We start from the raw sequence: 20,917 nt of genomic DNA, 5'->3' as shown, positions 1-20,917 counted from the left end.
ATTTTTAACATTGGTTGGGGAGGAGAAGGATGTTATGGGGAGATTGGAGTGGAAAATTGATGGCACCTAATTGGGTTAAAGAGAACTCGTAATAGAGGCTCTGTCAGGAGAGGAAAAGGAAGGCTGGTGGAGTGAGTCATCAGGTGTTTGGTTTGATGAAGCTCATTGTTTACCTCATTTACTCCGCTTGTCGTCCCAAATGTGCATTTGGAGCTCAGTCAGCAAGAGCTGGTTTTAAATTGAGAGAGCCTACTTAAAAACCCATTGACAAAATCTGAACTTTTGAAAAACAATCCTTTCACAGACTCATCACATTTTAGTGGTAAGTGAGCCTGGAGGTCAATATCATGGAATGAATTAATCTCCTCAAGTACATGCTGTGGCTTACATCTGAGTTTAATGTGGTTGTTTTAGACTGATAGCTTATTAATTCATGTCCGTTTTCATAAGTTCTTTTTTCAGTCTTGAAACAGTCTTGAAATAAACAGTCCTTTCTTACAAGCCCTCTAAACTTCTACTTAAGGTTCCACTAAAACTGCATGAAGCAATTAGTGAGAAGAATTGAGAATTGTAAATGTTCCTCACAGTGGTCGTTAGGAATTTGGGTTTTTGAGGGAAGAAAGGTGTGCTGCTTGGAAAGAAACACAGAACTATCAATAGTGCTAATTTTTTAAAAGTCAGTCAGCAAGATGAACTAAACTGGGCAATAAATTTCAAGAGTGCTTCGCACAGAGAGGCATACACTAAACCATGGGAAAGGGCAAAATGAAAGAAGTAAAATATTTCTTCATTTCAAGACTATTTTCAGACCAGCGGCAAATTTTTCATAGTGTGAAACTGGTGCTTTTGATTTTCTGGCACTAGATGGACTGAAGGACGGTTACCCCATGCTTCCACTTCACCTCCCTCCAGCCTGCCTGCGCACTGTTAGAGTTTTTGCTCAGCTGAAAACTGCTTGCACATTGGCCATTTGACTTGTCAGCATTCTGCTTTACCGTGGAAAATGTAGATCTTCAGCCACAAAATGTCTTTCCATTAGTGATGGCGGCTCTCCAAAGTAGGGCTGTGGTTTCAACACAAATGGGCAGTGTGGGCCAAAATGAATGCAATTTTGAGTCTTCTTTCTTTAAAAGGTGGATCTGGAGGCAATTTAGTGAGCGTAAATTACAATTGACTTTGGAAGAAATAACTCATACTGTTGAACCTCCTCAGATGTGTAGCCAATAGGGGGTAGCCAGGCTAACATGAAATTTTACACATCCATCAGCTAAAGAAGAGATCCAAATGTAAAAATCTAGCTATCATATGGATTCCCAACACCCCCTGGAGGACTTGCAGCCCACAAATCAATGAATGGTTTATGCTGAGCCAAAAATGTACTTTCACAGCGCTTCTCATTTTCCTTAACCATTTCAGAACACCATACATATGTGAGAGGCACAACAGCCTGGGAATTGCTCCTGCAGAAGGCACTCTTCAGCCATGAGAGAGGTACTGTTAAGGCAGATGTTGTTGCTCAGCTCCTTAGCTCTGACAATGAACCATGTTTAGTTACCTTTAAAATAGTCCAGGGAGACGATTCTGCCATGCAGATGTTCTGGTCTGCAGTACTCTAGAAGGGCGCAGATATGCTACTCAGTATCACTGGTTCTCTTCATTGTTATGTCACTAATCAAATAAACAGCCTGATTTTGGTCACGGTCTTGCTCTCTTCTTTTGTGTGTGTAAAACCTGCTCTATTCACAGGGTTTCTTTTCTCTCTGTGTGTTCTCTCTTTAATGTTGCTGAATAGAAATGTATTTAATGTTAGCTCTGCATATGGATAAAAAGGACTTTTATGTGGTTAAACATTTAAAATGTTAATAATGAAATTACAAACAGCAAGAACTGTTTATTAGCAACTAAATGAATAAAGGTAATTTCTTTTTGGACAGCGTTACTGTCTAAGGCAATATACGTGATAAATTTATATTATTTGCAAAAGATGTTTGATGTTCATATCACTTGAATATTGGCTTTTTAAATTAAGCAAGTTTTAATGACAAAATTTTTCTTCACTCTCCTCATTAACAAATAATCAACTAAAATGTTCAAAATAAAGTCTTATGTGGATTCTATATGAACTATTCTAAACAAGTAGGTATGGAAGAAAAAGTTTATCATTTGTAATAATATATGTCTTGGAATTCCAAGTTTGTACTGCATTAGATATGTATATATATATATGTGTGTATATATGTATGTGTATATATATGTGTATATATATGTGTATATATGTGTATATATGTGTATATATATGTGTATATATATGTGTGTGTATATATATGTGTGTGTGTGTATATATATATATATATATATATATACACACACACACAAGCTTTTGCTGTTGTCATTACCTAAAGTTTTGATTAGGAATTGCTTCCATCTGCTTCAGGGATCTAAACAAAACAGTAGTTTAAACATGTCAGAACTTTCTTTTTCTGTCATGTAAAAGAATTCTTGAGGTTGTCAGCTCAGGGTTAGCATGGTGGCTCCATCATGTCACCAATGATCCAAGACCCTTTTAGCTTGCAGTTCTGTCATTGCTAGGGTAGAGAGTTTGGCCATCCTTGAATATGCTCAGAATGGCTGCCAGTGTTCCAGACTTGTAGGTGAATTTCAGGCAAGAATACAGAGAAAGTAAAGGCCAAGGAAAAAGGTCTTCCAACTGAGTCAGCACATTTAAAGGGCTCTCCCATGAGCTCAGCCTGGGGACTTCCACTTAGAGCTCATTGATAAGAACTTTGTCACATGATCTGCTGCAAGGAAGGCTGGGGAAAATAGATTTATAGTGAGGCACATTGAAGCCCCAAATAATATCAGAGTTCTGTTAGTAAGGCAGAAGGGAAATATACATTGAATAGGCAAATAATGCTGTCCGCCACAGCTGTGGTTTGCAAGGTGCAACTGATGGGTACAGTGCTAAACCCATGGAGAAATAAATGTATTGCTTAAATAGGGATGTCTTTAAGGTAGTTTAAACTTAAACTTCTATTCTCATATGGACACACTAATAAACATAATGACTGCCTAGCATGTTCTTTCCTAGAATACTTTCCCTTTGTGTTCTCCTTGCCTGGAAAACACTCTTCCCAGGATTTTGCATGGCTTTATGCTTCATTCAGGTCTCTGCAAAAATGTCGCCTTATCATTGAGGTCTTACCTGACACCTGGGAATAGATCCAGATTTTGCAGGGTTTGAAACTTATATAATTTTGAAGGATGCTTTAACAATAGAAAGAAAGTTATGAATATCAAATTAGATATTTACACATGAAAAAGAGTATTGATTTAGAATGGGAAATCACAACCAAAAAGCATATAACTACCACAAATATCACAAATCTAGAAGAATAACAAAATAATTTGTATTAATGACTAGACACACCTCTTTAATGCTTTTCCCCCAATTTTTTGACTGTATATTCTTTGATCCCCTCTATATGTGACAATTTAAAAATATTTTCTATAAAGAGAATAAAAAGATAACCCAGTCCTGCTTCTATAATATGTTATAAAAACACATGTTTTTAAATTATTTATAATTGAAAAGTTCCCTTTCAGGTTCTAAACAACTTGTAATTGGTAATATCATGTAAATTTTTATGATTGTCAGATTTAGGAAAACTCTATCAAGTATTTTTGATAGATAAACTTATGATTTTAGGGAATATCACTTTTCTTATCCATTGACTAATCTTAAATGTTCATTGATTAAGACACTAATTAACCTGTTCATCATTAATATCTTTATTACAGTGTCCTTTGTATTATCTTTGTTGAATTATCTTTGTTTATATCAGTTTTGTATTGTATTTGTTGATACCAATTTTTGTCCAATTATCCATAAATTAATAATCTGAACACTGTTTCAGACTGAGAGAAGATCATGGGCAAAGGTAGGGATCAATAAAGGCAAGGACTTCAGTTTTGGGGGAGTGTTTTTCACAAGTATAGCACTGTGAGAGATAAGACTGGAAAGACGTATTGGAGCCAGGAGGGACAATTGTCAAACGCTGGTATGTGGCCAAGGATGCCTTCAAGTTATGATGCCTTTAAGTTGAAACATGGGAAGACCCCTTAATGGAAAATAGTGTGTACCAAAAGTAATAAAGCATTGTGTTAAAATTGGCATCCAGATGGTACAAATCTTTTATTTAAATCCTAATTCTAGTGCTTGTTGGTCTATGAAACCTTTCTTGAAATACTATAAGCAGAAAAAACAGTGAGCTATGTAACTGAATCTCACTAAACACAAATAAAAATATATTTCTAACCCAATTTTCCATTATCCATATCCTCAACATGCCAAACACCTACCCAATGCTAACATCTTAACCCCTGCCAACAGTCAATCTGGGCTAGTCAAAGTTTATTGGTTCATTTGGGCCAGCCAAGGATCTTTCTTGAGATTTTTTTCAAACTACAATTGAGGGAAGAAAGATTTTTCCTTTTTGTCCATGGAATTTCAAGTATATGAGCCTGGCAGCTACAGAGGAGGCCTGTCTCCCACCATGTAGGGAAAGTGGGCCTGCAGAAAGGAGAATGAAGCTGACAGAGAAACAGAGGCAGAGCTCTTGAGATCAGTGCTACCATGGGCTTCCCCGCCTTTGGTAAGTCGGCTGGTTCCTTCTCCTTCTCTTATCTCTTCCCTCCCTTGTTTCCTTTCCTCTCTTCCTTTTTCTTAAGCTAGGATATATGGATTTCCAGCCCTGGCAACCAAAGTCCTAATTAATACAAAGTCAAATATTGTCTTCCTTACTCAGTAGTCCAGAAGTCAATGCAGATATAACCAATTTAAAAAAAAAAAAAAACTATATATTTTTCCTGAATAGAATTTTTCCTCAAGATTTTTTTTCTGTCATTTAAATAACAGAATATTTGAAGAAAAATATATATTACTGTCTTTCCGCCATTGGTCAAATTCTTTTTGAATAGATTTGTAAGGCTTCAAGAACAAGATGGCAGGGAACAACTCTCCCCTGGCATCTGTGCAATAGTGCTGCCTGAGTGCATGACTGCAGTGTGAATATGGTCCCAAATCAACTCACAGGTATAGACTGAGAGTAGAGCTTGCTTCTGGGGTGGGAACCATGGAAGATTTGTTACTCAGAATAAGGATGTTAAGGGAACTGCTATATTCTGGCCCAGGGATGATGAAAGCCTGATTTTCTCAGGCTAAGGAGGTTATCTCCCCGCTTTCCCCAGATTGCCAGTCATGTCTGTGTTCAGAGGCTCTTAGAGTTTTCTCGTTGCTCTTCTCCCTTTCACTCTACTAGGATGGGCTTGTGGGTGCCAGTGTTCTTTTCAGTCACTGCAGCCCTGGGAGGTGAGTTTCTCTCCTTTTGCCACCATATGCTCTGTAATATAAGCCTCAAAACACAGGCTTCATTTATCCATTCAACCAATATTTATTGTTTTTGTTTGCATTCAATTACGCTGTCAATGATTTTGTACACGAGTATGCAATAAAAATGACAAAACAAGCTAGAAGAAAAAATAAAAATAAGGAAATAAATGAAAAGATAGTCATCTAAGACACAACCATTGACTGCTTCCTGGGCTTTGTGGCTGCTGCTTTTCTAGTTGTCCAGCTTCTGTCTGCCTTTCTTCTGCACAACTGGCCAGTTAACCCAGTCTTTAGAAAATTAAGTTTTCCATAACTCTATGTGTTGGAGAATGTGTTGCTAGAAACCTGTTATATTAGAAGAGGGAAATTCTGGTAAACATGTCAGCTTGAACAATAAAAAACTCTATAAGTACTTTGGAGCAACACTTGGCAACCAAATATCTTGGTTGTCAAAATGGGTCACTGAAGCTGGGCAGGAGGGGTGCACCTGTAATTCCACCTACTCAGGAGGCTGAAGCCAGAGGATTGCTTAGCGTTCAGAAGTTAGAGGTTAGCCTGGGCAACGTAGTAAGATACCATCTCTAAAAAAATAAATAAAAATAAACCAAATAAATAAAATAATGAAATAAAAAATGACAATCAAATGGAGTACATATTTATTGTGATATTAAACAATAGAATATAATTTAATAAAGAAATGAAAAATAGCAAATATATAAAGTCACTTAGCTGGGAAAAAAACAGGCTTCAGGTGGAAATGTAAAACGGTGCCAATACCATGTAAAATAGAAGAGCAGTTCTCAAAAAAATTAAAAATAGAATTAATATATAATCCAGCAATCCTACTGCTGGGTACATAGCCACAAGGATTGAAAACAGCATCTCAGAAAGATATTTGTACATCCATGTTCATTGCAGCATTCCTTACAACAGACAAGAAGTAGAAGATACCTAAATGTCCATCAACAGATGAATTGATAAAGAAAATATGGTATACACACACACACACACACACACACATACACACACACAATGGAATATTATTCAGTGCTAATGAAAAGAAATTTTGTCGTGTGCTACAACATGGTTGAATCTTGAGGACATTTTGCTAAGTGAGATGTAAGCCAGTCACAAAAAGACAAATACTGCATGATGACAATTATTTGTCAAACCCCGAAACAGAAAGTAGAATGATGGTTGCCAGGAGCTGGAGGAGTGGGGAAAGGGAAGTAGTTATTTGTTCAATGGGTATAGAATCAGTTTTGCAAGATGAAAAAGTTGTAGAGATCTGTTGCATAACAATGTGGATACAGTTAACACTACTGTACTGTACACTTAAAAATGGTTAAAATTGTAAATTTTATGTTACGTGTTTTTATCACACTAAAAAGATAGGTTTTAGGGTTAGATTTCCTTCTTTTAACTAGAGATGGCATACAATGTCTTACATCTGAGAATTCAAGCCTTCCTTTCCCTTGTCTCTTGCTCAGTCAATTTCCATCTCTTTTTTCTTCCAAAGATGAGCCAGTCTTGGGCTCTTGGATTTTCCGGTGGACAATCAGAAGGATGTGGGGAAGTGAGTAAGACAGCAAAGAGTCTAAAGGGAGAAGGATGAAGTTGTATCTCAAGGATTTCTAAAAAGAGGAGAGTGAGAATCTGGTGTGGGAAGATGAGGACCATCACTAGCCTATACAAAACCTTTGGGTAGATTGAAAAAGGGGCCCCTCTGGGTCAATAAAGTTCACCTGCTTGGTGTCTGGAATTTTGTTTGAAGCTGTAGTGCCTCTTGCTCCAGCAGGTAGAATCCTATCAGTGCCCATCATTTGATGTAAGAGTGTAGGCTAGATTCTGCTCCCATTTCCCCATTGTGCAATTCACGGGACTATTCAAAGACACTCTGGTGTATGGGAGAAGAAAAGATAATTTTATAAAAAGATGTAAGCAGAGCCAGAAACTGTGTCTCTTTCATAAGCTTGATAAGATTTTTTCCGGGACTTAAGATTTTAAATAATGAGATAGTTAAAATAATTAAACCAGATAAATAATGATGCAATAGACACCCATGCATAGCTTCAAGATTTAATCTGAATGAATGTATGGCCATATTTTCTTCAGATAAGGTAGTTGAAGAAATTTCTTTTGTTTTTTGAGACAGAGGCTGGCTGTGTCACCCAGGCTGGAGTGCACTGGTGACTCATATGCAGCCTGAAATTCCTGGGCTCAAGTGATCTTCCCATTTCAGCCTCCCAAGTAACTAGGACTATAGGCTCATGCCACCATACCCAGCTAATTTTTTAATTTTTTCAGAGATAGGATCTCACTATGTTGCCCAGGTTGGGAAGAAAACTACTATTGTAGTACTAAAGATATAGGAAAAGTTGAAATCCACTTCCACTCTGTTTCATGTCTCCTCCTCCTTCCAAGAAGTAAGCTTCATACTGAAGTTAGTATTTCTCTTTCCTGTGTTTACACCTTTACTGCAGGTAAAGGTATAACATAAATAAGATATAGTATCTTTTGATATATTTAAATATATACTATCTTTTAGTATCTTGCTTTGTGCATTCAATGTTATATTTTTGAGATATTTTCTTCTTACTATCTGCAGATAAGTTCTATCATTTTAACTCTCCTGTAGTATTCCATTGTATGACTATATAATAATTTACTTATCTATTTCGCTATTGAAATAGATGGCTTAATGGGTTATTTGCAATTAAAACCAATTTAACCCTTGTGTGCATGTTTTTATAAACCTAAATGAAAACACACCCATTCTGTTCCTTCCCTCATGCAAATAGAACTGCTGACGGACTGCCCAGAAAACCCAACATTCTTGAAATAAATATTCATATTAGGCCTCTGTTGTCAAAGTTGAGGCACTCAGAAAAAAAGTTCATTCTTAGAAACTTTCTGACTCTACTCCTGGCCTTCCCCTTTTCTGGGAGTTCTTCACAAGTGCTCTCTCCATCATCAAGGTCGTGAAGTGCTTTGATTCCTTCTCTTGCAGAAACATCGTGCAAGGGAATAATATTCCTGAGTTTGAGTCCGGATTGAAATTTAGCCCTAAGAGTGGAAACCTGATGACAAAAGTAGAAGTAAAACAAAATATTACATAAAATCTTCAGCTTTCTCTCTTCCCAGAAATGGAACAGAGGCTTGAATACAGGTTAGGACAGACCATCTCTTTACCTAGGGCAACCTTTTGAATGAGCCATTTAGTTTCACAAAGGTAAGTAGTAACTACAATCAAACAAGATGCTTGAGATTAGTGGCTCCAAGGAGCTCCAGATAAAAACATATTGTCTAAGTGGTAAACAGAGTCACATCTTTACAAATATTGCTTTTGGGGCCAGTTTTATTATCTAAGCAGAATTGAGCCTCTTTGCGCCTGAATAATGTTGTTAGTAATTGTGGAAATGAATAACTTGGAAAATACTATCTAGTTGAGCTTATACATAGAAGTGGAAGCAGTTGTTTTCATGGAGCATTTTGTGCAGCTCTGGCTTGTCACAAGCAGGGCTCCTTGGGGGCATGGCCGCCAAATAATTATTTAAATAAATTATAATTTATTTATTTGAATAAATGTTGAGTAAATGTAAGCAGGCTTGGAGTTGGAGTACAGGCCATTCTTCGTACCTCTTTATGGACGGTGAGATCATGAAATCCATTGAGGGGCAATATGAGGACCTGCTACAGCATGTGTGCAGGAGAGCAGGGAACCCAGAAAAACAGAAAATAAAAGAGCAAAGGCAGCCCTCTGGCTGTGGTGGAGGGGACCTTTGGTTAGCACATGTGATTGCCTCTTTGGGGTCTAGAAATATCATAGGGGCACAGAAATCATACAAGTGAAGAAACATTGCAATTTGAACACTGAGCGTTAATACAACCTTATTTATATTCACAGGCTGTTGAAGAACCTGTGCCCGTGAAGAATGGTTAGAAGTATAATTGCTTTCTTTTTCCTTTTGAGGAACAGTGTTAAAAAGAAATGGCTGTGGTTTTTCCTGTCTGTATGCCCAGAAACTCTTTGGAAAGTGGCAAATTTTGCAGGGAGTATTTTAGGCTTGAAAATGAGGCAATTATAGAAAAGAAATGTGAAATATTTTTACCTAACAACCCCACAGGACTTGATTTACAAATGTACTTCATATATATTTTGCCTATAATTCCCTCAATATTAACCAAAAAAGGATCAAATTTATATGCCTTTTTATTAGCTGAGGCTGGGGTTTCAAGACAATTTTTGTAACATTTTAATCTCAATATTACTTTTACAAATTCTTAAATTATTTTTTCTGTGATACCTAATTATTAATTGGATTGAGATGCTATGTTTGATTTTTGACTACATTGACTAGATTTCTCAAATACATTTGACATACATAGATAATGAATGTGCATACTTCAATATGAGTTTCCATACTTGAGGGCTGGGAGACACCTCATTACTTGTCTGGATCACTTTGGACTGTAAAGTCCTAATTTGTAAAGGAATTCGTTTATTGTTGCTTTTAATTTGATTTTCAATTACAGAGCTCTCTGAGACCTTGCCTGAAGAGGGCTGTATGAATTTATTATATTGTTCCTATTACTGGTTATACATTATCCATGCAGTATTAATGGGAAAACCAAAGGAGATAAGGTAAGATTTTAAAGCAAGAGACTCATTTACAAGAACCAAACCTTATAGCCTTTCGTTTTCCTCTTTTTTTCCCCACCCTCATCATTTGTCTGTCTCTGCCTTGTTCCGTTAGCTTGTTAACAGTATAGTTTCTATAGCAACACCTACTGGTTGTTGTGATAATGAAAGCCACAGTAAGATATCCTGCAGAGAAATCCTTGATGCTGACAAGATCAACTCATATTTTCTTTGTCCAGTGTTTTCTATTTCTTCTTGGAATGACCCTTTTAGCAGAATATAAAAGATCTCCACTAATTACCTATGAAATAAGCAGCTGAAGTCAGGCAGCCCTGACAACACGTCGGATGTTAGCTTTATTCCAGTGCTGGTAAGACAGTGCCTGAAAGAACAAGCCAATTTATTTAGCTATAAATTTTACTACCCAGCACAGTTAACATGAAATAAAATGAAGGTCAGTCCACTTCTTCCAATTTGAGTTAAAAGGCTTTATTTAGAGAAAATTTCCCATGCACTCAGGTTTTAAGACTTCATCAAAATAGCCAAAGGAAATGTCTGATATTATTTTTGATGTGTGATAACAAGAGATTAACAATAAAGAGAAAATAATACATTAAAAATAAAAAATTGAATATTAATTCTGATGAGATAGGCTTGGATAACCATTTACGTAACCACTTATGCTAAATTCCCTCTTTTGTCTCTATTTTAGAGACACTAGGTGCAAACTTTCTATCTTGTGTTCCCTTTCTGAATTATTCAGATACCTACACTGTTTATTCATTTTGCTTTGTGTGACAGATTCATACATGTTAACTTAAAATGGGATGAACTGAGAAGTTATGGGTTTTCTTAATTGCACATTTACCCATTTTAAATCATTAATTAAAAATAAAGAACTATTGCTTAAAATATTGATTAATGTTTTAGCCCAAGTCCTTGATGCATTTAGGGTTTCTGGCCTTATTTCCCATCTATTAGACCAGGTTCTTTGTGTGTGTGTGGCTTGAGGGGAATGGTGCTTCTTCCTGACTCCCTTGAGAGCTCATCTATACACTTTTGTTTTAATGACATCTTCCTTCTAATGAACAAAAAAGTTAGCATTAAGTTGAACCCTTTGAAAATCTGCATTAATTCTTTCCAGTCACATGCTATTTATTCCATAAATTTAAATAGTTTTCTAAGGGTCTTAAAAAGTTAATCCATCTTCCAATAGTTCAGACATTAAATATCACTTAATGTCTTAATGCCTAGGAATCAAAAGTAATATTGAATGATACAATGCTTTTCAATTTCAATTATTAACATTGAGTATGTATGCAAAATATTTAATTAAATTAAAACCCAGAAACTGATAAACCAATAGGTCAAGGGCCAGAATTCTTGTTTCCCTTTCCAATTTTCTTCACATCTTTGTATTTAGAAGAGGTTATAATATAGCATCTATCAAGCAAACTGGCAATTTCCCAAAATTGCCATCTCTTTAAAATACACAGAAACACACACACATGCACGCATACATGCATGCGCGCACACAATATACATGTTTGGTTCTGGGTAACAGGGTTAAAGAAGGTTTTTGTTTTTCTCTTAATACATTTCTGTATTTTTACCAAAATTTATTTATTGAGAGTGCCTTATTTTTAGAATTAGAAAAAAATAAGGAAAAACTTCTTGGTAAAGTTAATTATGATAAAGACCTTTCTACTAGGCTTCATAAATTCTGGACAGCCTCTGGGTGTTACTTCATCATGAAAATCTGTAAATCTCATCTGCGGAAGAAGTAGTTATGCTAGAGACAATAATGAAAAAGCATTAAGGACCTTGCTTCCTGAATCTCAGTGAAAACTATCTGAACCCCATATATTCCTTATTTAAGGTACAAAGATATCCAGATTCAAAATTCCATAGTCTAGCATGCATCTGAAAAGTACTTCACCACACACTCCTTAGAAAGTTAGTATTAGAAGTAACCGTAGGCTATGTCTGCTTTTCTGATACATTGGGGTATCCCTAGAGCACTTGTTGATTCGCTTGCCTCATTATATCCTTCAAATTCAGGTATTTTTTCGGGCCTGGAATCCCAAATGGCTGTCATCCATTGAAATTTGCTTCAACTCTATAATCCTGAAGTTAAAATTTCTATAACCACAACCTGCATATTTCTCACTTTCATAACTATTAAACCTTCACTCCAGCCTCCAGTTATCTGATTCTTCCAATTTTATCCAGACTGTCACCGGGTTTCCCTTGGAGCCCATTTTGTCTATGTGTCACAGTCAGTGGCTTCAGTGCTTTGCTCCTTCCTGTCTTGACTTGCTCAGCCACTGACCAGCTGTCTGCCTGTAGCGCTAATCTTGGTTATTCCCAGTGCATTTTCTGCATATCTCCTCCCCCTTTCTTTCTAGTGTGCACAAAGCTTATAACTTCTATCAGAGCCAATAAACACAAAAACTTTCCAGTGGACTATTATCTGTTTAACCACTCTCCAATTGATTTCTTTCCTTTTTGTATCAAACTCTCTGATGAGTGATCCAAACTCTACTCCTTCTACTTTGGTACCATTTAATTCATTCTATAATCTCATGTAGAAGCAAATTTCTGCCTCCAATATTCTTCTAAAACTGGTCTCTCAAAAATTGCCAGTGTTCTCCTTAACAAACACAGAGTCTGTCTGTCTTTCAGTCCCCATTCTCCTCGGGCTTTCTGTAGCACACACCTGGGCAGACGATTCTCTTTCTAAATGCCCACTTCCCTTGGCCTTCATAAATACCATTGTTTTCTGTTCTTTTTCAAAAAATTTTATTGTATATATTTAAGGTATAATATATAGATACCACATGTATGGATAGTAAAATACTATAGTGAAGCAAATAAACATATTCATCATCTCACATAGTTACTGATTTTGTTTTTTGTGGCAAGAGCAGCCAAAATCTACCTTTTAGGAAAAGTCCCAAATACAATACAATACAATACAATATGATTACCCATACTCCTCATGTTGTATATGAGATCTCTAGAGTTGTTCTTTCTACATGTCTGCTACTTTGTATCCTTTGACTTGTGTCTCCCCATTTCTTCCCCCCCTCCACCCCTGCCCTTGGTAACTATTTTATTCTCTATCTCTGTATATTTGACTTTTTATTTTAAATTCTCTATATAAGTGAGATTATATAATATTATTCTTTCTGTGTTTGGCTGATTTCACTTAAAATAGTGTCCTCTAGTTTTCTTCATTTTGTGGCAAATGAAGAATCTTTTTTTAAGGCTGAATAATATTCCATATATATAATGTATACACACACACACACACACACACACACACACATCAGTTTTCTTTTTAATCCATTTGTCTGTCAACAGACACCTAGGTTGTTTCCATATCTTGGCTATGGTGAATAATTCTGCAATGAACACAGGAGTGCAGATATCTTTGTGAGGTGGTGCTTTCATTTCCTTTGGGCATATACCAAAAAGAGGGATTGCTGAGTCATATAGAAGTTCTATTTTTATTTCTTTAGGAACCCCCATATTGTTTCTATAATGGCTCCACCAATATACATTCTCACCAACAGTGTAAAGGGTTCTTTTTTCTCCATACCCTCACCAATACTTACTATCTCTTGTATTTTTAGTAATAGCCATCCTAACAGATATGAGGTGATACTTCATTATGATTTTGATTTGCATTTCCCTGATGATTAGTTATGCTGAACACCTTTTCATATATCTGTTGGTCATTTTTTATGTCTTCTTTGGAGAAATGTCTATTCAGATCCTTTGCTCATTTTTTAATCACTCTGTTTTTCTGCTATTGAATCACTTAAGTTCTTTATAAACTCTGGCAAACTCTTCACTGGCTCTGTTTTCTTCTGTTTTTTTTCCCCCCCCTTTACCCAGGCCTCTGCCTTCTGGCTTTGCATCCTTATACTTTTTCCCTTGGAGAACATGCTGATTTAAAAAAAAATATGATCCCCATGTGAAAAACCTTTTTACATGTCCAGCCCTTACTTTCTTTCCCCCAATTTCATGCTTCATCTCACTCCAGGCAGAGAACTCTGGAAAGATCCCTGTAAGGCTTTTGTATGTACCAAATTTGAATGTTTTGCTCTGTGAAGCCATGACACACACGGGTTCTCAGTGGGGCCTAGTTGGGGGCAAGCATGGTGATGATGGTGATTACGGTGCTTGATGTAGGCCCAATCCTATCCCCAAGGGCTTACCAACAGCAGGGTGGGTGGCATGGTCTGCCCTGGGTGCAGATAGTAAGGGTGTGTGTTTCAGGTATAGAATTTAAAACAGTAATAAACTTGAGTAGGTCTACTTTTTTATTATCATCATGTGCCAGCAATTCTAAACAATGTCCAAATTCCTCCTCCTCAAAAAATCTCTTTTGTTGATCTATGTTCTAAATAGCTGTTATGATTCCTGTTGAGTTTTAACTATGTACATAGCCTTCGAGTGAGGACTTAAAATTACTTATTCTTTAATAAACACTTTAGTTTACATTAAAGTTAATTTGAAGGACTTTCCTTTTCTAATCACCCCAAAATATTAGCACCCAGCTACTATATGCATTCCTTTCATGAATAATTTCAAAATTATTCTGAATCTTTTCAGCCTAGCTTGTGTGCAGTTCTTAGCTCTGACTCCTATGGCACTACATATTCCTACATTTAAGTAGAGGATTCAAAGTTAGGCAGGGTAGACAAAGAAACAGAGCTGAAGTTACTTCAATTCTCTCATACTAAGTGACCCCTTCAAGTTTTTATTTGTGTTTAAAACCTAAAAGAGTAGAACAGAGTGTGACTTATGAGGTGTGACTTTTTGTTTGGTGAGTGAAAATTTTAGTTTATACATGCAATATTTTACTGAATTTGAGTAACAAATTTAAATTTTACTTTTTAAAATGATTTGTTTGCTTTAAAACTAAAGAACAACTCAAAAATAATGCTTACTGATTATTACATAACTATTACTAAAAATAATTTTGTTTTATAGATCTGGTTGTTAACAAACTATAATAAATGTTTACATCATAGCTTCTCACCTCTTTCTTTGTCGTTTATTCAGTGATTATATCTGCCATCAATGTATAGTTTTCCTTGATACTATGCAAAATACAATATTCATATCACATACGAAACACTTCCCACACTCATGCAAATTAAATGACAAAGATACAAGATGCTGAAACTAAGGTAGTATCTTTATTTTCCCTTGCCCATGATTGAAATTTTCTGTGCTCAGTTCCTCAGTTTATTTTTTAAAGCCTAGAGTATATGTGTGCACCTATAAGCTATACATTAATGATATCTACCTCTATAGATTATGTGTATATCTACATGCATTCATACAGTTTCTTTCTTGACCTCTCTGTAACATTTGATGTTATTTGATACCATTGACCACACCCTCCTTCTCTCCTTTCTTCTGTGACATCCCTTTCTTGATTTTTCTCCTACTTGACTGACCAGTCCTTCCTTAGCTCACTCTTTGAATGCAGGATTCCCTAATGCTGTCTGGTGTCTCATTTCCCTTTTCATCTTCTTGCATGGCTTTCAACTACCACCCATGAACCCACAGCTCCCAAAAAGTTTATACCTTAGGCCACTTGCCTTTGCTCCAGGATCATATTTCCAAGTGGATGTGCCACAGGTATCTCAAACTCAATGCATAAAACTCATCATCTTCCTCCCTCAGACCTGCTCCTCCTCTTATTTTCCTTACTTTGGTTAATGGTGCCAGAAATCTTGGAATAGCTGAAAGTTTAAAGCTAAAAATCATTCTAGGCTTCCCTCACCATTCCTATTTCCAAATCCTGTCCTTTCTACCTCATAAATACCCTCTTCGATCTACTTCTTCCTCTCTATCCCTCCTATCAGGTTTTTCCTAAAAAAATTTACTGGACTAAATTCCTGAAACTGACTCCCCTTCTCTCTTCTCATCCCCTCTTCCTCACTGAGGAAGATATATGTTCTAAACATATATCATATGGTGGCCCCTTCCTGCCTAAAATCCTCTATTGGATCTGTATTAGTCCATTCTCACACGCTATAAAGAAATACCTGAGATTGGGTAACTTATAAAGAAAAGAGGTTTAATTGGCTCACAGTTCCACGGGCTGTATGGGAAGCATGATGCTGGCATCTGCTTGGCTTCTGGGGAGGCCTCAGGAAACTTACAACCATGGCGGAAGGCTAAGAGGAAGCAAGCATGTCCTACATGGCTGGAGCAGGAGCAAGAGAAGAGATGGGAGAGATACCATGCACTTTTAAACAGCCAGATATCACAGGAACTCATTATCACCTCAATGACAGCTTAAAGGCAGATGGTGTTAAAATCGACCCCATGATTCAATCACCTCCCATTAGGCCCTACCTCCAGCATTGAGGATTATAATTTGACATGAGATTTCAGTGAGGACACAGATCCAAACCGTATCAGGATCCCTAATGCCTTCATGACAAAGTTTAAACTATTTAGAGTGTGAACCACAGTCTGTCATAATCTAATGCTTCTTCACTTTTCCTAAAATATTGCCAGTAACTCCTCCACTATCCCCTTTCCTTCAGACTGCTGGACTAGTTTGAGTCCCCAGTGCTGCTCATGTTCTCTCACTCATGTCTCTTGTCTCCATCTGAACTTTTCTTCTCCCTTCCCTACTCCTCTTCATAACCTTTTTCTTCCAGGCTAACCTGTCTTTGTCTCTTCTCACTTCATGCCTCATGGTTTTTCTGTCTTCTCTGACTGCTTCCTCTCAGCCTTCACTGTCTTTCTTCTCTAATTAACCCCTAAGTGTTAATCAGCTCCATCTGAGACTCTTCTTTCTCTTTAAACACTTTCTTTTGGACATCTCACCTAATTCCATGGCTTTAACTATTAATACTATCTATATGCTGATGACTCCTGAGTTTTATATTCACCTGAAATATCTTCTGCATACCTCACTTGGGGGTCTCAGGCTTTTTAAATTTACCAGGTCCAAAGTGGAACATCTGAAATTCCTCCCTTGTTCTCTCTGCTCCTCCTTTTTTCTACATTTCCACTGCTGCCCTGTGAATTCCAACCCCATCTTTTTTTCATATGCATTCTCAAAATAGTCTGGCCTCCCTGCTTCCACATCTGCCTCTCTATAATTCAGTTTCCCAATAGCAGTCCAATAATATTTTATAAAAGTGAATCATATCAATTTTTTTCTTGATTAAAACCCTTTAATGGCTGCTCTTTACACTTTCAATAAAATCAAAAATTCTTGCAGTAGTCTTCAATGCCATCTGGTTCCTGCCTCCTCCCCAAGCTCACCTCACTCTCCTATCTATGTACTACACTCCATTCATATCACTCTTCTTTCCCTTCCTAAAACAGGCTAAGTTGTTTTCAGTTGCTTGTAGTTACTTCTTGGGATCCTTTTTACTCTCCTTTACCACCTCATTTGACACCCTCCTCTCATCCTTCATGTCATAACTCAAATATCACCTTCTTAGAGAGGTTTTCTCTAACCATATTGTCAGAGTAGCTCCTATCCCTCTAATGTTTTCTGCCAGAACAACTAATTTCCTTCATGGCATTTATTACACTGTCAATATTTTATTTACTAACCACATCATTATATGAAAAGCAGGGGCAATGTCTGTCCTGTTCAGTGCTGTAATTCCAGTGTGTAGCACAGAGCCTATTCTCAATACATATTTGTGAAGAAATAAATGAATACTTGATGAGCACACATTTTAGGTGTTATCTTGCCTTGGAAATATTTCCTAACAATCCCCACCGAATTAAAGGTTCAGGTGAGTCCTGATGAATTAACGGTTTCTCTTAGATTCCTTTCTTCCATTTTATACTATGACAATTGTTTTTCTATGTTAGGGTTGCTGATTTTCTTATCATTTTTCCCCAAAAGATTGTGAGTCCACAGAGCAGACTTGAGCTTTGTTCATCTTTGCGTCTCTGCCAGTCCTAGCATATTATCTGGCCCTCGGTTGGTGTTCAATAGTTTATTGTTAATGAATGAATACAGTGGGGACTGAAGAATCAAGTTCAGGCTCCCCAGGGATTCCACCAAGTATTTTCCAGTTGGAGAAAGGAGTGGGGAAAGGGAATCACAATTTTGTTTTAGATGATTCTTTGGTGTGTAGAGCCATCTGGAGCATTGAGGACATTGTGTGCCTCTGGTTTCTGGGCTTTAAATGCCAATAGTACCCCCACCCACAGCCATTGTGTAACCAATACTGCCATCCCACCTTTCCAAATGGTATCTCCCTTTGCAGAAACTCCAAACAGCCCAGTCTTCCACTTGAATCTACAACTTGAAGTAGTGATTGCCTCTTAAACTTTTCTATTTCCCATGGAAACAGCACCATTCTTTCTGCATATATGTTTAGAAATTTTAAAATATCTATTAATCTTTAATTCATCTTGGAGGTCATTAGGTTTGTTGGAACTCTATGAGACCAAGGTGAACCTTTTTAATCAGTTTAGAAATATCACCTATCTGTAGTATATTTATTTATAAATTATACCCTGTTTTCTCCTTAAAAATGAAATAGCCAAGTGCTGTAGCTCATGCCTTTCATCCCAGCACTTTGAAAGGCCAAGGCAGGATGATTGCTTTCCTGGGCAACATAACAAGAACTCATCTCTACCAAAAAAAAAAATAAAATAATAATAATAATAATAAAATAGCCAGGTGTGGTGGTGGGTGCCTCCAGCTATTCGACAGGCTGAGATGGGAGGGTTGCTTGAGCCTGTGAGGTCAAGGTTTCAGTGAGCCATTTTTGTGCTACTGCACTTCAGCCTGGGTGACAGAGCAAGTCTGTCTCAAAAAAATAGTAAAATAAAATAAAAACAAGGTAGTAAAAGTTATACACATGTAGTAAGAGAAAGCCAGAGGATAGAATTGTTTTAAAAAATAAACAAACTGTAAACAAATGAAAGAGAAGATTTAGCTTGTTATAGTAGTTTCTGAATCTAATTTGAATATGATCAGTAACACAGAAATCATTGTATTCCCAGTACTTAAATATAATTGGGAGGAGTTTTCAATGGTCCTTTCTTTAAAAAATATGGGGCCCAGATGGGTGGCTCACAGCTGTAATCCCAGCACTTTGGGAGGCCGAGGCAGGTGGATCATGAGGACAGGAGTTCGAGACTAGCTTGGCCAGCATGGTGAAACCCCGTCTCTACTAAAAATACAAAAATTAGCAGGGCATGGTGGCACACACCTGTAGTCCCAGTTACTTGGGAGGCTGAGACAGGAGAATCACTTGAACCCGGGAGGTGGAGGTTGCAGTGAGCCGAGATCATGCCATTGCACTCCAGCCTGGGCAACAGAGTGAGACTCCGTCTCAAAAAAAAAAAAAATATATATATATATATGTATGACATTAGATAAGGATCAAACATTTTACTCAACATCAGGTTGAATGCCTTGATGGCTTATAATAATCAGTACCTTCTTCTTCAGAGCTCAGTCTTGTTAGTCTTTCCTAAATCACTTTGCTGCCTATAATGCCCTCGTGGTACGTGTTAACTTGCTCCTAAGTGAAGTCAGTTGCTTCCTTTTTATTATGGTGCTGAATCTAGCCGAATTATATATTTCACGTAAAATGACATTTCTTTCCTAAAATGAGTGGTCTGTCAGGCAAACTTATTTCCTGAATCTGATTTTGTCCAAACTTCTGTTTCATGTGAGACAACATTATGGAAAATAACAGCACAGAGATCAGGCTAAAATCAGCTACATCACTAAATGGATATTCACACATAGCAGTGAATATCAATTTTTAAATATTTATTTATTTATTTATTTTTCTTCCTCTAATTCTAATTCTTCCTCTAATTCTAGTGAGTTTAATTCTAATCATTGATAATGAACTAAAAGTTTACTATCTGTGAAAATTAAATTGAATTCCTTTGCTGTTCCTAGTTTCAAATTAAGGCCTATAACCTCTCTCCCTATTAACTCACTTTGCTGGAAGCATATTTTATATGATGTTTTTTAAATATTTAAAAACTCACTTTTATCATTCCCAAACTATGCTTTGCTAAGGCAGCTGAAGACTCTATTTTTTTTTTTGTAAAAATTCAAACATGAATTTGTTTGATAATGTCATCAGTATCAATTCCTCCTTAATACTCACATGAATTGCGTCAGCTTGTCAATTACTTTAGAAGAAGACAATCCAAAGCTTGTTTTCTTGGTGTCCAGGTCTTTTCCAAATTGCCTTGTTGGCTTCAGCCTGCGTAAGAAGGTGAGCCCCTTGTCCCATATCTTTCTTCAGTAAACAAGCACTGGAGAAGAGGACAGAGGGAAAAGCAATTTAAAAATGTAGAGCTTTCAGGCAATTTAGAAACCATACAAAATTGGTACAAGCAGATTTCTGTTAGTAGTTTATTTTTAAAAACCTCCACAACTTTAATTATTTTTTCTATGAAAAATATTTCTATCTTTTTCTATTTCTATAAAAGAAACAGTAGCATGAAGGGAGTTACTGAATCAAGAATAAAAAGGAGAAATAGATTTGAGACTTAGGTAATTAATGAAAGGCTTAATCTCAGTATAGAAATGATCTCATGCTGTGCATTCCACAAAATCCAGACTTGTATGCTATTTTGGCTCTATTACATATTCAAATTCATTCAGATTTAACTGAGAAATCACTTACTAGTGCATGAAAACATGGACCACCCTTTAACATTTTCAAGTGAGGTTGTCAACTCTGTTTTACCCTATGTGAAATGTATGAGCTCAAATGATTTGGATTGTAAATCATCTATATTCCTGTAATTGATTGGAGCCAAGTAAAACGGAACTTGCTGTGAGCAGTCATCTGAGCTCAACAGAACTTGGAGACAGTGTTATGAAATAGAAAATTTTAATG

This window comes from Pongo pygmaeus, chromosome 5 (assembly GCF_028885625.2).
Source record: "Pongo pygmaeus isolate AG05252 chromosome 5, NHGRI_mPonPyg2-v2.0_pri, whole genome shotgun sequence".
Taxonomy (NCBI): Eukaryota; Metazoa; Chordata; class Mammalia; order Primates; family Hominidae; genus Pongo; species Pongo pygmaeus.
This window is presented reverse-complemented; position numbering follows the sequence as displayed.